This window comes from Emydura macquarii, unplaced genomic scaffold, assembly GCF_026122565.2.
Source record: "Emydura macquarii macquarii isolate MOO-44397 ecotype Brisbane River unplaced genomic scaffold, CSIRO-AGI_Emac_v2 contig_1348, whole genome shotgun sequence".
Classification (NCBI taxonomy): Eukaryota; Metazoa; Chordata; order Testudines; family Chelidae; genus Emydura; species Emydura macquarii.
This window is the reverse complement of record NW_027131485.1, coordinates 17808355-17831731: the sequence shown is the minus strand read 5'-3', so window position 1 is coordinate 17831731 and position 23377 is coordinate 17808355. Positions and strand designations below refer to the sequence as shown.

General features: G+C 41.9%; 1 long non-coding RNA gene across 2 annotated transcripts in view; it reads right to left on the bottom strand.

Annotated features, from left to right (window-relative positions):
• Nucleotides 1-498: 498 nt before the first annotated feature.
• Nucleotides 499-23377, bottom strand: part of LOC137155337 (uncharacterized) — a 36100-nt gene continuing 13221 nt past the window's right edge. For both annotated transcript variants that reach the window (XR_010920429.1, XR_010920428.1), the window contains exons 2-3: nt 9556-9816; nt 499-700 (exon numbers count right to left, since the gene is read on the bottom strand). This is a non-coding gene — a long non-coding RNA (uncharacterized lncRNA). The remainder of the gene's footprint in view (nt 701-9555; nt 9817-23377) is intronic.

Genomic DNA, 23377 nt, shown 5'->3' with positions numbered 1-23377 from the left:
ACCCTTGTACTTACATGAAGTCTCATTGAAACTAATGGAGCACCTCTTAAAAATCAGTAAAACCAACTTATCCTTCAGATCCCTCCTTAAAACTCTCCTTTGACATGATGCCTACAAAAAAAAACTTGCCAATCGTTAGGCTCTTGCTGTGCTGAGACCAATGCCCAGCATGCTGACCAATATGGTCTCTTTGTTTCATTGTGCTCCCCAGTTGGTCTGTCTAATCCATGTCATCTCTTGTTTTTTAATTACAATGTAATCTCTTTGGGGCAGGGACTGTCTTTGTTCTATGCTTGTACAGCACCTAGCACAATGGGATTCTGGGCCATGACTGGGGCTCCTATACAGTATAATGATACAAATAAAGATAACATAGGAACTCCTCATGGATTTAGGGCTCCACCCACCTGCATCCAATTACAGGACTGGGGCCTTACAAACCTTCAGGCACCCATCCTCTCAAGTAACTCACTGAAATTCAAGCAGTTTGCTCTGGAAACATCAAGCCTTTAATTTTTGAATTAAATACACTTCTACTGGGAGAAAAGGACAGTTTGGGGAAAATGTGTTTGGGGTTTTGTATTTGTGAGTGTGTGTCTTTATGAGGCCATTACAGTACCTCACAAACAGAAATTGAATGGTGTGTATTCCAGATGGTCCAGTACGCATTCATCTTTTATTGAACAGATGCTGCAGAGTCCTGCAGAAAGGAAAAGGAAGAATGGATCTGTTTCTGCACAGCCTCATCGCACACCACTCTTTCCACACTTAGAGGACTTACACCAACTGAGGATCCAACACTTTAAGTGAGTGTAGCCCCACTGAAGTTAATGGAACCATGCTGATTTACACCTTCTAAGGATCTGGCCCTTAGTTCATTTCCTCTATGACTTGTATCATATAACTCCTTTAGTTTTATTCTGTTTTTTCCCCCTGTTAAACATCCTGAAAATATATAATGGACCAGTTAACATTTTCAAAGGATGGAGAAGAGATAAATCCCCCTGCAAAAGGAGATACTGAATATAGCACAAAAGTATAGAAAGCCACAGTTATGACCTGTACTTTTTCTTTTAATGAACTGAGCCCCTATGCTCTGTGGCATTACATAACAAATTCACATGAGCAGGCAATGTGATTTGTTAACATGAATTAATGTTATATAAAGATAGTCTTTGACCTTATACATAGCAAAGCCTGGTCACATTTAATGTTAGGCCACTGGCATGGAAACAGCAGAGGTAATGCAAATGTCAGACAAAATAACGCTGTGTGCAAGGAGAACCTGAACAATATCAGAGGAGAAAAGAGGGAGATGATCTACATGGAACATAATGATCATTTGTTAAGCACACTTACATGCATTCTGGGCCTGATCCAAAACCCACTAAAGACAATAAAAACCCACCCGGCTGAAATATAGGGAAAAAATCCAACCCTGGAAACACAAAGATACCGTACTTTATATATTGGCATTTGCATTAAGCATCAAATCATACAGGCTAAAATGCCCACCTTAAAGTTGCCCAGTGCTGTTTCTAATAGCATTTTGTTCAGCCTTTATTTAGAGACCTCTTCAAAAAGGCAACTGACTTTTACTGGTCCATTAGATTAAGGCAAATTTAGCTTAAGACAAGTTTCATAAGGCTTGACTGTCCTCTTACTTGCACTGGTTTGGTGGATCTCAGGACTAGAAAAATTCCAACAAAACATGTCATAATTTGCTGATTCATCAGAATAAAAATGTTTTGCATAAATTAGTTCTATTTTTTAACCTCTTCCCTCTTCCCCAAACTTCCAGTGAACCCCCGTTTTCATGCCAGCTAGTCTGCCCAGCTTCTCAGCAGCCCACTGAACCAGGAGCTCCCCTCCAGCCCACCAGGCAGGATATGGAGGACTCATGACTTCCATAGAACAGGGTAGGCTAGAAGCCTTGGCAGCTGCTCACTGAAATTGATATGTGTCTTGTCAGTTTCACAGCTGTTCACCACTAACTAGTTGCAGTGAAACTGACCAGATGCTTCACTTACAGCAGCCAGGGGTCCTGCCCAGCATATTTCAGTTTAGAAACACCACATTTCAGTATTTCCATAGAATATTGTAGGATTTCCGTTCTGTGAAAATTTTCATGTTTTCACCTCAATTCATGACAAAAATATTTCCAAAATCTCAAATTGTAGAACTAAAGTTTGGTTTCCTGGGCAGCTCTAATCGGGAGTAACCGTGATGTAACCCAGTGTTGTTACTCCAGGGTGGAACTGGTATAAGTGAGATGAGAATGAAGCCAACTGGAAACAGAGCTGTGTAAATAAAGAGATATGAAGGACCTGATCCTCTGATGTGGTACGTCTGCAAAGGGTCATTGACTTTAGAGCAGCTACACTGATTTACACCAGCTAAAATATGGCCCAGGGTGTTTTAGTTTGGGAAATCTACTGAGCCAAATAAAATAGTCAATTGCATTTGAGAAAACCCAACAAGTCAATAACAGGACTGTGTCACTGGGCATCTCCCAGTCACTTCTGCTTTGCCTTTTTTCAGACTCAGAGTCAAATATTTAGTTCAAACTGTTACTTTCCAGGTTAGAAGGAAAACAGTATTTGTTGTTTTAGCAACACTTATAGTAGGAACAATTGATCTATAGGGAAAATATCCATTTTGAAATAGTTCTAATTACATGCAGCCCTGTTGTGTTGGTAAATGAGGCTTACTGCTGTTTTATGAATAATTTGCAGAACTCATTGTAAGTAAATTATATCTGGAATTGGGAATAGGCTCTGGACTGCAAGCCAGCAGGTTTTTCCTTCCCTCCTGCTTCTTCATAATACATTCAGATTATTTCTTGCCACCACAAGTTACAATTGCAATTATACGCAAAGACAAAGAATTATAATGTGAAAAACAGTGTTTGATTTCCCACTAGATTGTGATTTATGCTTCAAACAATATAGGTTGCTGAGCTAGCAAGAATAAAGACCCTTTCCAATTAGTGAACCAAAAAAAAAAGTTCTGCCTACAGAGGGCTGTACACTGTAATGGCAAATTGTCTTAAATATTTTTTAGTCTTTTGTTATAAAATACCAAAATAGTTCTCCTACTGAATAAAAATCTCACTTACAGCATATTCCAAAATACATGCATTTAGGGTCCAATCCAATGGCCAATCCAATTGCTGGGAAAAAATTTTACTGACTTCAATGTGCTTTAGATCGGGTTATTTTTAATTTGCCAGAAATCCAATTTAAAAAAAGATCAGCAGTATTGTAAGGACAACAGAACCTAGCAAACCTTGGGGAGGTAATAGATTAAGAGTCTGATCCTGCAAGGTGCTAAGAACTGGAACAAGTTGGGAATTTTCCAATAAAACAATTTGGCAGCCTCCGCCCTTAGGAGCCAGTGGAACTGGCTCTACATCCTGGGAGCCAGATCTGAGCCCACAGCTTTGGAGTTTGGGTTCCCAGGTTCGGTTTCATTTTGAAACGAAACATTTGGATTATTTCTCAATTTTTTTTTTTTTTTTAATTTCCCTTCCACAGCAGGTTTTGGTGTTTCTACTCCCCCCCACGTTTTCTGTGGAACAGAAATTCTGACTTTCAACCAGCTCTACTAAGGACCCTCAATTCCTACTGATGTTGACAAGATTTACTCTGAGTTTTTGGACTGAGATGGGGGAAAGCAGACAACAAAAATATACCAAAATAGGCAATGGTGGGCCCAGGGTCCCCACATGGGGAGGGGGAGAAGGGTACACTTTACTGGGGCCCGGAGGCCCAGCACAGGCGGCAACCCCCATGGGTGTGTGTGGGAGGAGGCCTGTGTTACAAGTTTACACTGGGCCTGAAAAAATTATGCTTGGGTCCTGGGTGGGTCTTCAGTGCTCCACAAGACTGGGCCCTAAACATTCAGCTGTAGGTAGGTAGGAGTGATAAGGAAATAAAAAGAAATCTCGTTTTGCTAGTGAGTAGTGACTATAGAAATTAGTGTGTTAATTGGCACATGTCGTTCTTTAGCATGCTGCTGCTCTTTCTTGTGCAGGGAACCCCCATGCCCCAGTTTACCATGACCTGTTTGGGTTTTTTTCTAAAGAAGTCCCTTCCCCTCCATTTCAGATCTCAACTTCTCACCCTTCTTGCCTTTGAAGCCATGCACAGCTCTGCCCTGCCCTACATCTCAGATCTGATTTCATGCCAGCCTTGCCATTTTATTTGCTTCATTCCATCATTATGCCAGCCTTGCATCTCTGTACTTTTTCCTACATTCAGGGGTTCAAGCACCCACAGAAAATAATAATGGGTGCTCAGTACCCACAGAGCTGGCTGTGGATCAGCTATTCCACAACCCCGCAGATCAGCTGGTTTGCAGCTCCCAGGCACCACCTATCAGCTGCTCCCAGGAGCGGAAGGGGTGGGACCAGCCACTTCTGGCTGGACACTGCTCTACGCATAGCATGGCAGCTGCCTCCTGCGAGAAAGCCTGGCTGGGGAGACGGCTTCTTCTCCCTGCCTGGGTTGGCTACCGGGGACAGGGACAGAGTGAGTCAGAGTCTCCCTCCGCCTCCTCCCGCTTCCACACTGGCATGGTTCCAGCTTGCTCAGCCCCTGTCACCTCCCCTAGCCAGGCTCTCACAAGCAGCTGCTGACCGGGAAGGCCCAGCATCAGCCATCATTGGAAGTGGCTCCCTGCTCAGGCCCAGCTGCCAGGGAGAGCAGTCAAATATGCTGGGGGTGGGGGTGTGCAGCGGGAGAAGAATAGAGCCACCATGGGACAGGGAGAGCACGGCAGCCATAGGCTGAGTGCAGGCAGGTGGGCTCTGCTGCACAGAGGAGACACGTGACCAGTCATGTATTCTCCGCCCGCCCTGCCTCTTTCCCCTGAGTCCCCCCACCCCCACTCATCAGCATTCAACGGTAAAGAGTCGGCACCCAGGTTAACTTCCTCCCTCGTTGTTGATGAAATAGGAAGTATTTCATTATCACTGCAACATATGAATGCATCTCTGCTTCTTTTCAAAATACAAATCAAATATTTATTGAATACTTCCGCTTTTTCTATATCATGATGGACAGTTTTATCATGCTTATCTATTTGTCCTGGGCTCATAACTCTGCTAAGGCTTACTGGAAGATATGCAAACTTAACTCAAGTTTCAGATGACTACTGAACCCTAAAGCCTGGCCAAGTCTTTAGATTTGTTTACAAATGTTTTGCATAGCTCCAGTTCTGACCAGATAGAGGGCAAAATTCTCAGACAGATTGGATTAAAAAACTGTAAAAGATTATGGTTTTAACTTTATCTAGTTATGCAACCAAATTCACACCTGATGTAGGTGAGTACAACCCTGATGGAAGTCAAGAGACTTTCATTCACCTCCACCATGTCTGAACCTGGCTCATATCCTATTAGCTCCACTGGGTATTCTGCCAATCTCTTGTCATTTCACCCTTTGCACTTCCGCAAATACGTGTGTGTATATTGTTAGATTTCCACTAATGCATATTTCACAATTAAACATCTGACCTCTACAGTTTTTGTACTCATGCACAATACATCCTCTTTGGCAAAGGATTGCTTTCCCATAATTGCATCCAGATACCTCTGTTGGTAACCTGAGGTTTAGCTTCAGTGATATAAACTGGGATGTCAAACTGCAACAATTCTAAGTGCAATATTTAAAAGTTGTTAGAGATTTGGGATTTTTCTACTTTTAAAATGAAGAAACTATCACCTGCAAATGCTGAGTCAAAAATTCACTTCTAGGAAAATTGATAAAAAAAAATCAAGTTGGAGTTCAATGGTGCATAAAACTTTTATGAATCAAGTCTTAAGTAGATGTTAAAGTCCATTAATACAGAAGCTATATTCTCCAAGGTACCAACAAACAGATAAATGGAGTGCTTTTTTGGCCATCTGCCATTAAGAGACTGCTGGCTAACAGTTGACCTTTCTAGGCATTTTAAATGTGTTGGCATTGTAAGACCAGACAGTGTAGCCCCTACCCTACAAAATATTTCCTTTTCCAATTGCATCATACATTTGTTACCTGTAAAATGGGAAGGTATTCTAATACATGGGTAAGTGGTAGCAACTAGCTTTGGACTAGAATTCAAACAACTTCTAAGCTCCCTGTTCCCATCACAACCTATGCAGTTCTCCTTTTGTAAATTGGCAGCTTGATCTTGCAATTACTCCCAAAGCTGAGTATTTAATATTATAAATCAATTACCTGAAAATGCCCATCTGGATTTGGACCAAGAATGGTCAGAAGTATTGAGCATTCAGACCATAAGGTCAAAGAGAAAAAAAAACAAGCATAGAAAAGAAAAGATAATAAAAGCAGTAAATGGAAGCAGGGTATGTGGGGGGGGGCAAAAGCTATAGGTTTTATTTCGAGAGACAGTGTGGTCTAGTGGTTATGGCCGTAGACTTGGAAGGAAGAGTTCTATTGCTGGCTTTGACACGGACCTGTTGTATGATCTTTGCCAAGTCATTTCATCTTTTTCTTCTCCCACCCTTTATCTGCATTGTCTCTTTAGATTGTAAGCAGTTCAGGGCAGGGATTGTCTCTCACTATGTGTTTGTACAGTGCCTAGCACAATTAGGTTTCAATCTCCTCCTCCTAGGAGTTATGGACGGACCCTTGATAGGGCTTTCTAGCAAGATGAATTAGCAACGGTGCAAGTATAGCTGTACACAGCTAGCACATGAGCATAGTTCTATCTGTGCCAGAAAATCCTGGAGGGGGTTTATTTGTGTGTGTGGCTATTACTTAATTTCTGAATGCGGAAAAAAGAACCCAACTATGAATCTTCATCAAATCCCTGTTCAGCTTTGTTCTCTAAAGTGTAAGTTAGAGAGGTACATGTACAAACTGGGATGTTTTCAAGAATCTCTTTTTAAAGAGCACGATGTACTCTTACTTTACACTGATTGCACTAAGAAGAGCTCTCTGGTTGGTCTAAATGCCATGAGCAGATCTGACGATGCTCCTGGAATTCATGAGCTCCGTGGTAGATAAAAACTGGGGATGGGGAAGCAAGGTTTGCCAGAGCTGGCTACAACTCACTTCACAGTCCCCAGTACACCACCACAATCTTCACTCAGATCTGCTGCTCTTTCCTCATGGGCATATTTTTCCAAAAATATCAACACAAATGGGCACTATAACCTGTAGGGGGAGCTCACTATGGCTTGATCAAAACCTGCCATCCATTCCAAAGCGCTAAACGCAATGGGCACTTTGTGTGTTTACACTAGTACTGGCATCACTTTCACGGATGCCTCTTTTGTACTGTGGGCTATTTCAGCAACTTGTATATATTCTGTTCCATACAATATGCATGCCTGGCTGGGAGCTGGAAAGGAGGAGAATCATGAGATGACAATTGATGGCATGACAGCTGGCACGTCATTTATGAAAACACCCTTGCAACAATCTAGGCAAAGGGTGGAGACATAGTACTAATCAATTCTACCCCTAATATATGGATCAGAGAAATGTTGTCATCACATTCTTCCCTGTCCTTTATTTTTTACTCACTTTGGAACCCATAGAGAGCTGAGACGTAGATTTCTAATAATATGACATCTGCCTTGTTTCAAAATCAGTTTGCATTCTCAATGTTGTGTGCGCTTGACAGGTGACTAAATTTCTGCTGAACTACCATATTGCAGGCATTTTAGTAGGTTAATTTCCTGGGAATATTCTCATCACCATCCTTTATTCCTCCTGATCCTCAGTAGACCTGGTATGGTCTGTCACTGATGGGCAAACACATTGGAAGAGTGTTGTAAATTCGGCTACTTTTTACTCGACCATGTTGATGCAGACACCAAAGCAGCTAAACTTTTTGTTCTTGGTATCTTTCAGGCCTGTTGTGCTTTGTCCTGTCTTCCTTGACTGTGTGACCCATCTATAATAACCATTTCCATTTGTTAATAATTGCATACAATATCTTTGCCAGTGTCTGAATCAGCATAGCTAGAGCTTCTACTTCTTTCTCCTTTCTACCTGTCACTCCCTAGACTAAATTGTTAAAATACTCAAAATTCATTTTTTGTTGAAGTAGCATATTTCTAGGAAAAAAAATTCTATGAAAAACAATGATTTTTTGCCATTTTCTAGCCAGCTCTAATAACAACCTTTCTAATTAATGTATATTAGTACAACAGTTACATTTTTTATGTGTACTTCGCAGCAGTTATGTGCAGACCAGTTTTGTTTGTTTGTTTGTTTCCCCTTTGCAGGAAAGTTTTTCTTCATTTGAATGAAGTGTCCAGGATTATTCAAGCCTCCATCTCATGTGTTGCTATGAGAAGTTTTATGCACTAAGTAGCAAAAATCTGCTCCCAGATGTTCATGATTAATAAAGTGTGTGCGCGCACCCCCCCCCCCCCACACACACACCTCCTCCCTTTCAACCATACTGCATCCATAACCCTATAGGTAAGGAACCTTCCTAGACTAGAGAAGAATTTTATAGCACTTGAAAATGTCATTCGAATTTCACAGATGAATGGGAATTGAAAGCAGAATATGGCTCCAAAGAGCCTTTGATTATCAGACTGAAGGAGTCTAAAAACCATGGTACTTAATACTATGAATATAATATGGGGCTGAGATTTTCAGAGTGATACGAGCATTCTGGATGACGAGTTCCCATTAAAATGAATAGAAACTGGGTACTCAAATCCTCACGGCATCTTTAAAAATCTCATCCCTCATGTACACTCTGCTGCAGGAAGATTAATGAAATAATCTAAAACTTTACTGCAATCTTCAGCAGTGTTTATTTAAGACCTAAAGTTATGTTCCTTGTTAAAGCACTGTAAATTGACATGATGCAATCTAAGTAACATGTTCTGCAATATAAATGCCAGAATTGTAAAAGTGTTTAGGCACTTAACCCCCATTGAAGTCAATAGGAGTTGGGGTACCTAAATACCTTTTAAAGATCTGCCCCTGAATTCTCTGGGGTTCTTTGTTATGCATTTATACACTGTGTAGCACAATGGGGCCCTGATCTAGGGCTGGGCTGGAGCCCCTAGGCACTACCGAAATGCAAATAAAGTCTCTTCCCATTAACACTTATCCAACAGATAGATATGATGAATGAGTCATCAGTTCAGGCAAGGGATCTGTGGACATATCATTGGTGTGGAAACAAAGCATTGCAAAAGTGGGTCTGGAAAAGGTCTGTCAGAAGAAAGGGAATGTGCTTGGCAATAACAGGGTGTTATCCAGAGCATAGGGGGCAGCACGAGAAGTTCAGTAACTAGTGAGTGGTGAGAACTGAATAGTGAGAAGCTCAACTGTTTTCTGTGCTTGCAATTTGGGTCTAAGTACGGAACAAGTTGTGGTTTAGGAGTATAGCAGGAATGCATTGCTGAGAACAAGAAACACGAGTTAGACACTCTTGGGAAAGTAGCAGCAGGATAGGAACAAAAAGTCATACCTCCAATTGACATTGACTATTTCAATAGAGGTCTCCATTCCACCAGAAACAAAACAAAACCCAAAAACCTTTTACACTCAAAGCTATACATTGCCCTTTTACCTCTCGTGTTGCTGAGCAGGACAAAGCTGCCACTCTGGAAGATTGTGAAAGACAGATAAACAACTGCCTGATGATGTCCACATGGCGACTGGAGAGGAATGCCCTTCAACTAGCTTTCTTGAGGTGGAACTGTATATTATTTTGTCTTCTGAGCAGCATTTCAGCAGGAGTTCACTGCCAATAACCATCTCTTCCTTTGTTATCACTTTAAGTGGCCACTCTGCTCTCTCCATGCAGTTGTCTTCTGTGGCGGTCTTCTCCCTAGCAAGCAAATACAAGATAAGGTATCAGCCGCAAATATGCCATTATGCATTCTTCTACTGATTTATTTTAAAAAGCCCCTATTCTGGACCGATTACCAGATGCAAAACAGATCTAGGGGTCTGTAAGAAAGTCTACACTAAAGTGAATGCTCTCCTTGTTACCTGCTTCCATTGTCTGACTACTGAAGTGCTTTCCAGCATGCTGTGCTAGTGATGCTGAAAAATAAGAATTTGACTGGTCAAATCTCAGCCAGCAATTTTAAAGTAATTGACAAACCCATCCCACACTTTTTCCACATATCAAACAGAGGTATTTAGGGAGCCGTCTGGTCAAACTATTCTCATAGGTTAGTTGCGCTTGCCATTAACATCAACTCCATTTCAAATCTCACCAACAAATACAAGAGTGTTATCACTCAGTGCTACTAATTGTGTGCATTCCCATATCTTGTTTCCAGCACATTTGTTGCGGCAGTTCCCCTGTCTGTTTCCTGAAGAGTTATGAGATTTCTTCTCTTTTACATAAGATTGCTAGATGTATAAATTAAGCTTTTAGCTTCAACACGGAGGTTCTGGAGAGTCCTCAGAGGTATAGCTCAGATAATTGAAATTGCATAATAAACATTCAGCTTAATGAAATGTTGATGTAACAATAGGAAAACATCACAGAATATCCATGAGACAATATTAAATAAACTGACATTATAGCTCTAAAAGCCAGACATTTGATTAGAGGCCAGGCAACAATTCCTTTGGAAGAGAAAATCTATGCTCAATGGGCTGTTCACTCTGTTAGTAAATGAAACTACTACATGAGCAACTGCACACACAACAATAATTTAGCAGCAGACAATTTTGCTGGCACAAGGAAACAAAACTATATCCAAGGATCCTCCACAAGCAGAGACAGCACCCTCTTTATGCAATCTACTTCACCAGCCACAAGGGGTAGAAATAGGGTAGTTTTAAAATGAAAAATCCCAAGTCATAGAATGGACATTATTTTTACCATACAGCATGCTTTATATTACATTAATGCCTAGACATCCTAGCCAAGATCAGAGCCTGATTGTGCTAGACACTGTACATACTGGTACTTGAAGGCAGTTCAGAGTCTATAATCTAAAGAGGAAAAGCGTGAGAAGGGAAACAGAAACATGGAGAGGTGAAGTAGCTTGGTCATGGTCAGTAGAGGAGCCAAAGAATAGAACCCACATCTTCTGTGGCCTGGGCCAATGCCCTTTCCACTAGACCATACTGCCTCTATCAATACTGAGCAGGGCTGTTCAGCCCTTCAATACTGAGCAGGAGAAAGCACTCTTTGGGCAAGTTGTTATAAAGTGGAAATACCAAGCATGTCCTGGCCTTTAAGGGTCAAAACAAATATAAACTGGTGGATTCTCCTGTTAATTACACTGGATTAAATCAAGAGAATTTCCCTGAAGTCAATGGAGTTACACCAGTTTTAAACTGCTATGAAAGAAGCCTCTGAGATTCTTCCTCAGCCATATATTACATAGATCACAAAAGTCCAAATATATACTCTTCTTTGGAGGAATCAGATGCCTGCTCATCAGCATTTCTTTAGGAAAGACCTGCAAAGCCATCCATTCCCATTAGTCTGCTTGAAAAAGTCTCATTTTAGGAGACTAACAATTTGGAGAAAGGATTAACCCCCTCATGGCCAGGACCTAAGAAGGGTCCCATCAGTCCATCACAATAGCCACTGAGTGGGTCCTCAGTAAGATGAAGAAGATGATGGAGCAGAACTATAAAATGGATAGAGAACTGGCTAGAGCATAGGGCTCAACGAGTAGTGATCAATGGCTCCATGTCTAGCTGGCAACCGGTCACAAGCGGAGTTCCCCAGGGGTCGGTCCTGGGTCCGGTTTTGTTCAACATCTTTATTAATGATCTGGAGGATGGGGTAGATTGCACCCTCAGCAAGTTTGCCGACGACACTAAGCTGGGGGGAGTGGTAGATACCCTGCAAGGTAGGGATAGGATACAGAGTGACCTAAACAAACTGGAGGATTGGGCCAAAAGAAATCTAATGAGGTTCAACAAAGAAAAGTGCAGAGTCCTCCACTTAGGAAGGAAGAATCCCATGCACAGCTATAGACTGGGGACCGACGAGCTGGGCAGCAGCTCTGCAGAAAAGGACCTGGGGGTAACAGTGGATAAAAAGCTGGATATGAGTCAGCAGTGTGCCCTGGTTGTCAAGAAGGCTAATAGCATATTGGGCTGCATTAGGAGGGGCATTGCCAGCAGGTCACGGGAAGTGATTATTCCCCTCTATTCGGCATTGGTGAGGCCACATTTAGAATATTGTGTCCAGTTTTGGGCCCCCCACTACAAAAAGGATGTGGACAAGTTGAAGAGAGTCCAGCGGAGGGCAACAAAAATGATTAGGGGGCTGGAGCACAGGACTTATGAGGAGAGGCTGAGGGAACTGGGCTTGTTTAGTCTGCAAAAGAGAAGAGTGAGGGGGAATTTGATAGCAGCCTTTAACTACCTGAAAGGGGGTTCCACAGAGGATGGGGCTAGGCTGTTCTCGGTGGTGCCAGATGACAGAACAAGGAGCAACGGTCTCAAGTTGCAGTTGGGGAGGTCTAGGTTGGACATTAGGAAAAAGTTTTTTACTAGGAGGGTGGTGAAGCACTGGAATGGGTTACCTAGGGAGGTGGTAGAATCTCCATCCTTAGAGGTTTTTAAGCTGAGGCTTGACAAAGCCCTGGTTGGGATGATATAGTTGAGGTTAGTCCTGCTTTGAGCAGGGGGTTGGACTAGATGACCTCCTGAGGTCCCTTCCAACTCTAATATTCTATGATTCTATGATTCTAACTGTCAAAAATAATTCATCACCAAATGTATTGGGTGAAGAGGTTGCTCTGCTTTTCCCCTAGTGTTCAGATACACGTATGCACACACATACCTTGTTAACATGAACTTTCTTTCTAAATTGCCTATCTCTTCCTCCTTACTTTCTCCCTAAAGCAACCCTTTAATACTGACTTTCATGTGGATTTGAGAACTGGGATTTGTATTTTTAAAGTGTTTAAATAGCCATTGGTTTCACTTTGCAGAGTCTTGCACTAACACTCTCTACTTCCTGGCTCACCTACGGGCCTCAGCCTGGGCTCTCTGATGACTCCCCGTGATGACTGCACCAGCCTTGATCCAGCTTCTCCAGACTGAGCAGTTGTGGGCAGGGCTCTCCCAGTTGTCAGTGGAAATGCTGAATTTCTTAAGACCCTGCTTGACCTTGTTGCAGTATCGGAGCTTTGGCCTTCCTATGCCTTATGGATAGTTCTTGAGCTGGCCATACAGCACAACTTTTGGCAGATGATCTTGAGGCATGAGCTCCACGTGTCCCAGCCAGTGAAGTGTGCGAGCATCCAGTATAGTCTGCATAGACTGCAGGACGGTTCTTTCAAGGATCTTGTTGTCAGTGATCCATTGGTCCCTAGTGACTCCAAGGATTTTTCTGAGACAGCGAAGGTGGCAGCTGTTAAATCTCTGCTCCTGCTTGGAGTACGTGACCCAGCTTTCACAGCTGTAAAGGAGGATACTGAGGACACAAGCCTGATAAATGGACACCTTTGTATTCAGAGTTAGCAGCTTGTTAGTCCAGACACGTGAGGTAAGTTTACCAAAAGTGACAGAGGCCTTGCCAATTCCCACATCAAGTTCTGGATCAAGGCTAAAACTGGTTAAAGTTGAGCCAAGAGAACAGAAGTGATCAATGTTGGGATGTTGGTGCCCTGTGATATGACAACTGTTTTCTTAATAATGATTACCATGCCAAACTGGATACATGCATCAGAGAACTTATTCATCATGATCTGCAATTCATCAGGTGAATTAGAGATGAATGCAGCATCATCAGAAAATAGCAGATCCCAAATAGTGAGTTGGGTGACGTGCCTTTTGCTCTGAAAATGCCTCATGTTAAACAGACTTCTGTCCATCTTTGATTCAATTAGTACTTCAGATTGATTTTTTCTAAAAGCATATTTAAGAATAATAGACACGAAGATGCCCAAGCTGATAGACGCTAAGACACAGACTTGCTTCATGCTAGTGTCAATGCTAAAGAGAGAGAGAAATATATAAATAGCTAGAACAGATTTTTGGAGAATAAGGTAATAAATCAAATCCCCATAAATAGCAGTCAGAGTGATGTTCCATAAAAGTGACCTAAAGCAGAGCAGAAAGAAATCACCTTTGGAGATCATAAGACTCTAAAACTGAACAGCTTCAAGAGGGCAATTGGCACATGATTTATAAATGAAAAGGAAAACTTGCAATAGTAGCAGAAAAGTGAGGAAAATGAAAACAAGATTTTTTCAGTTCAAATTTTTCCTGGAACTTTTAATAACTATGGACCAAATGAAGGCAACAGGGATTCACAGGATGTATGAGTGAGCAAAACAGCCCATTATTTTTTTTTCTAGAAATAAAAAGACTGCAACAGTTTCTGATGGGAACTCCTCAATATGGGACTGATTCAGATAAGAGCAGGAAGCCCAAAACAGCAAGTGGCTCTCTGCAGTCAGTGTACAAAGATCTGCTAGCAATCATCATTATTTAGATTAACAATGTGTCATATTATACAGTAATTATAGTGGAGGCCTCAACCTAAATCAGGACAGCACTATGCACTGAACAAACACTTAGGAAGAGATTGTCTAGAAGAGTTTATAATCTAAACAAGTGTGACAGAAGCACAGAGGTGAAGCGGCTTGCATAAGATCACATAGTAAGTTAATAGTCGAGCAAAGAATTGAATATAGGTCTCCAGAGTGCCAATCCAGTACCCACATTGGGACTGTGTACATATAACTTTAGCATCCTTGGGGCCAAGATGGAGTCTGTCCTGCAGGCAGCTCTGGCCAGGAAAAGACACACACAAGAACGCAGGGCCCTACAGCCCCAGTGGCACCACCGTCTGAAAGGGCAGGCACCGAGCAATGCATCTGCACTCAAGAGTTCAGGAATCCTGGGCAAAGTTCCAGTCTGGCAGCGAGTCAGTCAGTTCCAGTCTTCAACGCCAGTAAACTTTTCCCAGCAACCCCTTCGGTGCCCTCTTCTGCCAATCTCTGCAACCCACACAGAGCAACAAGCTCCCCACTTAACTAGCTACAGCCTCCCTCCTTATTCCCAGTGCAAAGTCACAAGCCCCAGTAGTCATGGCTCCATACAGCTTTGGGTGACAGTGACACTGGGTCCATCTCCGGTTTGTCCTTCTCGGGTGATTTTTCCCTGGCACAGTGCTCCTCCTGGCTCCTGTCCTGGGGCCTCCCTGGTTGGCCGCTCTGTCCATCCCAGGCTTCGGGCAGGTTCTCAGTTGTGTCACTTTGTGAGGTCCTGCTCGCTGTAGCCCTTTCTGTCTGGAGCACCGGCTGCACCCAGCGTGTCACTCTCTCCCTGTCTCCGCTCATCCCTGTCCACCCTCCCAAACAGCACTGCTTTCTTCTGGAACAATCAGTACTTCCCCCACAGGGCAAAGATTTAAAGAGGCCATGCTCTCTAAACCCCTAAGGGGTTACATACATAAGGGCTTGTCCATGTAGAATCAGGGCCTTGAATGGTTTTCAAGAATTCTGCAGCCTTCTGTACACTGACGTTTTTTTTCTACATCTTTGAGCCATGTGGGAAGATGGATAATGTTTTTCTGAAATGTAGATCATGATTTTTTTCTACCCTGGTTACTAAGAAATAACATGGATGCTTTTCTGTGAAGAGCCCCATATTTATCAGATCATTTGCTCGCTTTTACTTATAGTAATTCATCTGAAAGGATGCAGAGGCTGAAATGGATTTGATGATTTAAAAAAAAAATCCACTTCCCTACTGAACACTCTACAAATATTCAGCCTCTGAAACACAAGTACTGCACAGCCCCATGCTTACTTGTCAGATGTATCTATGTCTCACTGAAATCAGTGGAACTGTATGGTCTTTGCATGGCACTCAATGGGCTAACAACTTGATTCTCCAAGGTGCTGAGCGCTCCAGCTCAGACCCATCACAGCACTCGAGCTTATGTTTAACTTGAAGCATATGAAGAGTCTAGCATGTAAGTAGTCCCATTGACTTCAATAGGAGTACTCACTGATTTCATAGGAATACTCACATGCTTTAAGTTAAGCATCTACTCGTGCTTTCCTGGATCTGGGCCAGAGGGCTCAGCATCTTTCAGGACTGAGCCCCACAAAGAGTTGCAGAAGAAAAATCAGCTCCTCCGCTACTTGTGTCTTTTCCTTTTTACACATTTTAACAAGAGACAGTCTTTCTTTCTGTTATTTTGTTAGAGGCAGCACAGACCATGATATGATTTACCAGCAGGGGAGGGCACTTATTTAAAATGCATTGTTCTGATTGCTTCAGTCCACATGTATTGTACCACCATTTGCTTGCAACTTCAAATCAACACCAAACATTGCACAAAAAGCAAACAGAAAATGCTAAGAACATTGAAGCAATCAGCTTGATTTACTTGGCCATATTTTGCATTTTCTCCTCCAGCTTCCTTATCTCAGCTTGTTCTGACATTTTATGGTATAAAATAACTGACAACTCATTCATCCCCACCTCTCCCTCTCAACTGCCCCCAACATAATGTTAACTTGGTAGAGGAGGTCAAGGAGAGAAGGTCTCTTTGGAAGCATATCAGGTTAGTGGTATCAGCAGTGGCAGAAATTATGGTTCCAAAAGAAAAAGTAAAAGAAGTTCACCAGTCCCCCAAGGTTCAAATATAGCTTGGGCAGAGAAGGCCCAACACTTACTGGTGCCCAACAGCCAACCAGCCAACTGGTATATCTCATCCAGGTTACAAGGAAGCAAAATATTTGGAGAGGATATCATGAACAATTTATGCTTCAGATGAGGACAATGTGACAGAGCTAGAGGAATGCACTCTCAGCATTAATTTAGATAAACAAACATCTGGTAGATTTGAAATTAAAACTAGATGAACAAATCAAAGTTTGCAATTAACTGAAGAGCAAAACTTGGAAACTTAAATCCTTAGATGCTGTCCCTCCAAAACAGGGTTGAGGCACATTGATTACACAAGGAATTAGAGGAAGCTTACACAGCCATACGTCTTCTATCCTTTCTTAAAAAAATGCACTGCTCATGCTATAGTATCAGCATCACACAAACATTAAGCTATCTATCCTCACAACACCCCGGTAAGGAAGAGCAATAATATCATCCACATTTTATAGATGGGGAACTGAGAGACTAAGCAACATGCTCAAGGTCATACTGGAAGTCTGTGATAGAGCAAGGAATTGAGCCCAGGTTGCCCAAGTCCCAGACTAGTGCCCCAGTCACTGGCCCATCCTCCCCCTCTTTGTTCTGTAAATAAAGAGAGGCCTTGAGTCTCTAGCATTGTCAGTTTAGCACCTTTTACAAAAATACGTTAAATCCACTGTAAATATAGAACAAATGAAACAAAGAATTCCTGGTGTCATCTTTGCCTTAAGAGTGAGGGCTTTACGAGCTGGTTTCAAAAATGTACTTCAATGCTTACTGCAAATATTTGATATATTTCATTTTTTTTATGTGTTTGTCTATTTAAGCAGTACCTAGGGAAGCTGTTGGTACAAGTAAACTGAAAGATACATGACTTGAAAATACAATACAAATACCAAGGAATTCAAAATTAAATCAGAAACTGATTTGCGGGCCAAGTGAAAACCAGAGTTCCTCCAGGTCAGAATGTGGCCCAATGACTGTACATTTCCTGGATCACAAACTCCATAGAATTTTAATATAGCTTTCTGTAGGGAACAGGCACTGCTAATCAAACCCACTTTAACCACTTTCATTGCTGATGCCTGCCATAGGAGGAGTGTGGCACTTGCACCGCAGGAGGACTGTGGGCAGTGCAGAAGGTGCCTTTTGTCCCATGCCAAATTCCACTTTTCATTATTTCGCTCCATTTTTAAATACAATTTATTTTTAAATTTAAATACATTTTTAAATAAATTCTTTTTTTTTTTTTAAATGACAGGGCTATACAGTACACCCGGGACAGGAGCATAGGGGGAATAAGTCCCTCTCTTTTGCCCCCATGCAGGCTGGTACATAGAGGGAAGAAGCATGGTGGTCTGCCCACATGGAGCTCATTGCAGAATTGGGAACCCCCAACTGAAAGCTTTTAGGTGAATTTATTCTTACCCATCTGTATGGTTACATGGTCCAGAAAAGCCATTGCTTTTGACAGCAAAAACAATCTGATGACTAGATTTAAATGAAATATGATACTGCATGCAAGAGCATCTTCTGACTTTCTAGAGTCTATGCTCATTGACTTAATGAACAAGCATTAAACAATAAACAACATCAATCCAGCACCCAATGCCAAGTCAAGCAGATGTAAAATATACAGCCAGTACTTCAGCCCAGACTCTCCATCTGATTCTAATCCTCTAACAAAGCTGGGCATGCAATAGACTTATTTTGCTTATTGTTGTTGGGATTCCCTTGAAGACTCTTTTCCACTAGGCTTCCCAAGAACTCAGTTTGATTCCAGACTTCATTGGTCTGGTATGTTTATTTTGCATACTGCAATGGTACACTGGATGAAGAGTACGTGATGGATCCCAAGTTACACAGAAACCCTCTCTCTTTTTATACATTTAAAACATTTCATTGCATTTACTACACATTGCACGACACATTTTGGGAATGGCTTGGTTACTGTGTACAGCATGTTTAATTACTCATGTCAAGCCAGGCCTGCAATGGTGAAATGTCATCTTTCTCATGACTCTCTTCTACTAATAAAACTATCCAAATGAAATGCAGTTCTGAGCTGAGAAACGTGTCATTACCTCAGTTTTAACTTCCTGATACTGGATCTGTTTATTAAGCGATGGTATTCACATGGAGTTATGCATTGCAACGCCAATTGGCATTAGATTTCCAAGTCTATATGTTACTGAGTAGCAAAGATTTCCAGAGATTAAAATTGTTATCTGCATTTATACAAGCCACAGTGTCTGAAGCTTTACAGACTCTTAAGAGGGAATTTAATGCTTTGCAAGCTGTGAGGTAGGACAGTTTTTTCCCAATATTATAGTGGTATTATCCCCATTTTACAGACTTGAAAGAAGGCACAAAGAGATAAAAGTATCCACTAATTTTAGGTGCCCAATTAGACACCTAAGACCTAATTTTTACTTAGCATGATATAGCACTTGAATGTATAAAGTACAGCTCCCATTACCGTCAGTTTCAGGTGTGAGTGCTCAACTCTTGTGCAAATCAGACCCCAGGGTCTCAAGTCTGGCAACAAGAAAATGAACACACAATTAGTGACCAACTGTGAAAAAACTGGTTTAAGTGACTTGACTAGGAGCACTGTGGCAGAGGCAAGGATAGAATCCGGTTCTCCAGATAGCATTCAACTGCCTTAACCATCCTTTCTGGTCCTATAATTTTTGCCTCATTCACTAAACACCTTCCAACTTCTGTAACAAATGAGGCAGGAATTCTACAGACAATAATCTACTTCACTACACAGTAGGTCCATCTGGTGACTGAATGAGGCAGAGACATGTGGGAAAACTATGTGATCATGTAACTAAGACTGTATCATGATGCATGCACACAATAGGGCAGAATTAAGCTTGCACAGACAAGCAGACATTTCTGGACATTTTGAGAATTACAACCTTAATATAGATTTGTGTGTGTGTAATTTTCTAGATTTAAGAAAGCAAGCTGGAAAAAACCTGGAATTTCCATCATCTGGCATCACATTGGTCTATGTGGGTGTCATCAGCAGGGTTGGAACCTTTGGATCTTTAGATCCATCACTTAAATTAAAGGAGTAACAGATAGGAGTAGTAGGTTGTCATTCTTTGTGTGGGCTAGCACTACGGAGGACGGCAAACTTTGCCAGTATGTTTTGCAGATATTTGTTAACAGCAGAGGAATATTGAGATTCAAGACTCTTGGTTCCATTCCAGGCTCTGTTCTAGTGAGCACAGACTCTTCTGCCCATTTCCACCACCCAAGTGTGACCAAAGAAAAGGTCAGCAGAATTTTTAACATGGGCAAAATGTATTTTCCTGAGCCTCATTCTTGGAAACAACTTGGCTGTTTTGGCTAAAATTAAATCTATATCTGTCTGAGGCAGGCATCCAGCAGGGAAAATTTCAGCCCAAAAGCTAAGTTTAGCACTGGCAAAGTTATAAGCATGTGAAAACAGGAAGCGTTGGCCAACCTTAACAGGCAGTGCTACCAGCTCTGCCTATAATAATAAATGGGAAATGAATACATCAGGCTCAAAGCAACATGTAAACTAAGTAAATATGATTATGCCCATTTTATACTTTATTGACCTGGAGTCCAAAAAGATTCAATGAACTGATCACAGAACTAATCCGTTACAGAACTGAGAACAGGAGCTCTGACCCCTTGGATTGTACTCTTGCTATTGGGTAACTTCCTCGGACACACACACAAAATAAAACTAAAAAAAATAACCAACCCATGGAAAATATCCTAAAATTAATCCCATTAGGAAGCTAATCCCTTTAGCCACGCAGCAGTATTTGCCAGAAAAAGAAATAATGCAATATTATTGAGTTTACGTACAAGTGAGTGCATGATACTATCAGGCAAGGAGCAAAAGTAAAACATTCTGCTAAGCAAATGGCCCATAACACAGACCTACAAGAGTATTTCTTTATTAGAGCTGAACAGACGCCACACATTTTATTTTAAGTAAAAGTACAGAATGAGGCAGAGAGCTCATTGTGAGTCAAGAGCAGAGAAAAGAACTTGTCACAGCTAACGCCATTTAATCCCACTCAATATTAACTTGGCAATCAAAATTGCAACCTAAATGCACACATAAGTTGCATAGTTAGTAAACAGTTACTTTTCTTTGTAGGATGCCTCTCGAACAGTCATCTGAGTTAAGAGGGGCTCTTACATTTATGGTGAGGTATGGTGCTGTCTGACTATGTAGCAATCACTGATGGCCTGTGAGACCCTGGAATGCAATGAGCTATATTTTCAACTATTTACAAGAGGAACAAAAGTACAGCAGTTATCAGGCTAGAACTGCTATTAGCTCCTGCGTCTGGGAGCAGATATAGCCCTGCTATGAAGCAATGACTTGCATGATTACCAGCATTTTATTTGCTTTAAAACACATCACTTAATTCAAACAATTTGTCCTCAGATGCCATGAGCTTCGTTCTGCTGCATTTGCAAAGAAGAAAATTAAATCTAAAAAAACTGACAGATTTCCTCCCAGTAATAAGAACTTATGAGATGATAGCACTAGGAGCCGTGTGGGAGCGCCTCATGTCACTGAAGTTGAAGCACAAGATTACAATCTGCAATGATATCATCAGAGGGAGAGTTTTAGATCAGTGTCACCTATGATTCCTGTCACAATCACTGTTAGCATGACAGTGACCAACACATTATCATGCAGCTTTCATTTCAGCTTTCACGGGGATAGATCAAACTCCCCCCATGAGAGAGAACTATAGGTATCGCAATGTCTCACGTGATGATCCTGCTTTGATCTTGTCAGTGCTTTCTATTTCTGATGCCTCTCCTTTCTGTCCCCTTCCCTCTAGGACTGTGGTGAGAATACTGGGGGTGGGGGTGGAGGGGGTGGTATGCAAAGGCTAGGTAGTTTTAATGACTTGCATTATAAGCAAAATATAAACAGACCTTGTGTATGCCCTCCTGTGGAAAGAAGAACCCTAAAACCCACATGGATGATTCAAAATATTTGCTGAGAAGATGTAACCATGTGTTTTTGTCATATGCTTTAGCTAATAGGTACTAGAGAGGCAAACCTAGCATGGAAGTTCTGGCAGTTTAAGTGAACGTACTGTACAACTAGGTATGATAGTGTTTGCTTCACTTAGACAGGCTGGAATGTGTATCCGGCCTGCACGAGGTGAGGGCACTCCTCCAGCCTGTCCTGCAGGGAGCATTGCCACCCGGGATGGGAGTGGGACCGGGCCAGTTCTGACCGAATGGAGACTCTGCCAGTGCAAGAGTTTGGAAGAGGCACACACAATGGGAAAAAGGGGACAGATTGGTCTGTGCATGATCGATGGAGTTCCTCACTCCTCCCCGCCACATGCCTTTGTTGAAAGCAATCTGCTGAGCCTTAAGCAGCCAGTCTACCAGGTCTGATTAAGTGTGGACAGGTTCACAGCCCAACACTGCCCCTTCCCTATGGCAGATATAAAAAAAAGGGGAGATTAGGAGGGGGCCACAGTATCGTCCATTGCTCCCCACATCCCAGCTCCCATCCCCTTTTCTTTGATCTTCCTTCCTGCCTCTCACTGCTATCAAGGTCTTCTCAGTTTGGGGTTTTCCTCCAGCCAATGGCGTATTGTACCTCTAAAGTGGGGCTTCCTTTGGGCCTCTTGCCATTGCTGCCCTTAATGGAGACTTCCTCCCAGCAACCACTACTGCCCCAGCCTGCCTGTCCCTAGAGTTTTCATAGTTAAGTGAGGCATAAGGAGTGGACAAATAATTACATAATTGCATAATAATCATTAATATGGAGACTTAATCATGTGGGCGTTCAGGTGGGCCCTGCTGAGCTTGAAAGAGCCCTGGAGACATAGGTGGAACACTGCCACTGCAGGATATTGTCATAGAAAGGATAGGCAGAGTGAGCAAGATTCACCCTAAGCTTATCCCTGTATATGTATCCTGTCTACATACAAGGAGGCAATTAAGCAGCTCAGCTACCATGGTGATGAGCATGGACTCAAGTACCTGCCTTTAAGCATCCATGTTTGAAAATTTCAGCCGAAATGACTTGCCCAAAGCCAGACAGGGAAGCATCAGAGTCAGGATTAGAATTCAGGAGCAACATCTGGCTCCTAGTCCTGTGATCTGACCATTAGAACATACCTCTGTGCAGACAACAGTACAGCCAGATTCACTGATAACTGAGGAGCTGTGACATGAGTGGGTAGCAGTCAAGGAAAACTAGGTAGGCAAAAATCTCCACGTGAGCCTCTCATCATGATGATGTCTCATCATAAAGCAGATGTTATGGTTTGTTTTCAACCAGACCATACAGATATCTATTGTTATTTGCTTTTGCATTTCAATTTAGCAGTGCATTAAGAATCAAGGAAACAAAACTTGAATACTTAAAATACAAGAGCTACCTAATGAGACACCTGTCAAAACTAAGTTAATTTTCTGGCCTAACCACCTTGAAAGCATCCCTTTAATTATATACAATGGCCTGGAGATAATCATTGGTAATGAATTAACATTTAATTTATTCTGAAATATTTAACTCAACATCTGATACCTCTAGGTGATAATGTCACTTCCACCAAACCTCTTGGAATAATATGTTGCCACATGGAGATGTCTGCAATGAAATACACCATTAAATGTGTTCCCAAGCAATCAAGGCCTGTGCTGAGAAAGAATGTATTGAATAAGGAAAGATATGAGAGGCTAGTGCAACTGTGACTTCAGTAAATAATTGGTAGTGCAGTGGTATTGTTAGTGATGGATTTCCAAAGCTCAAT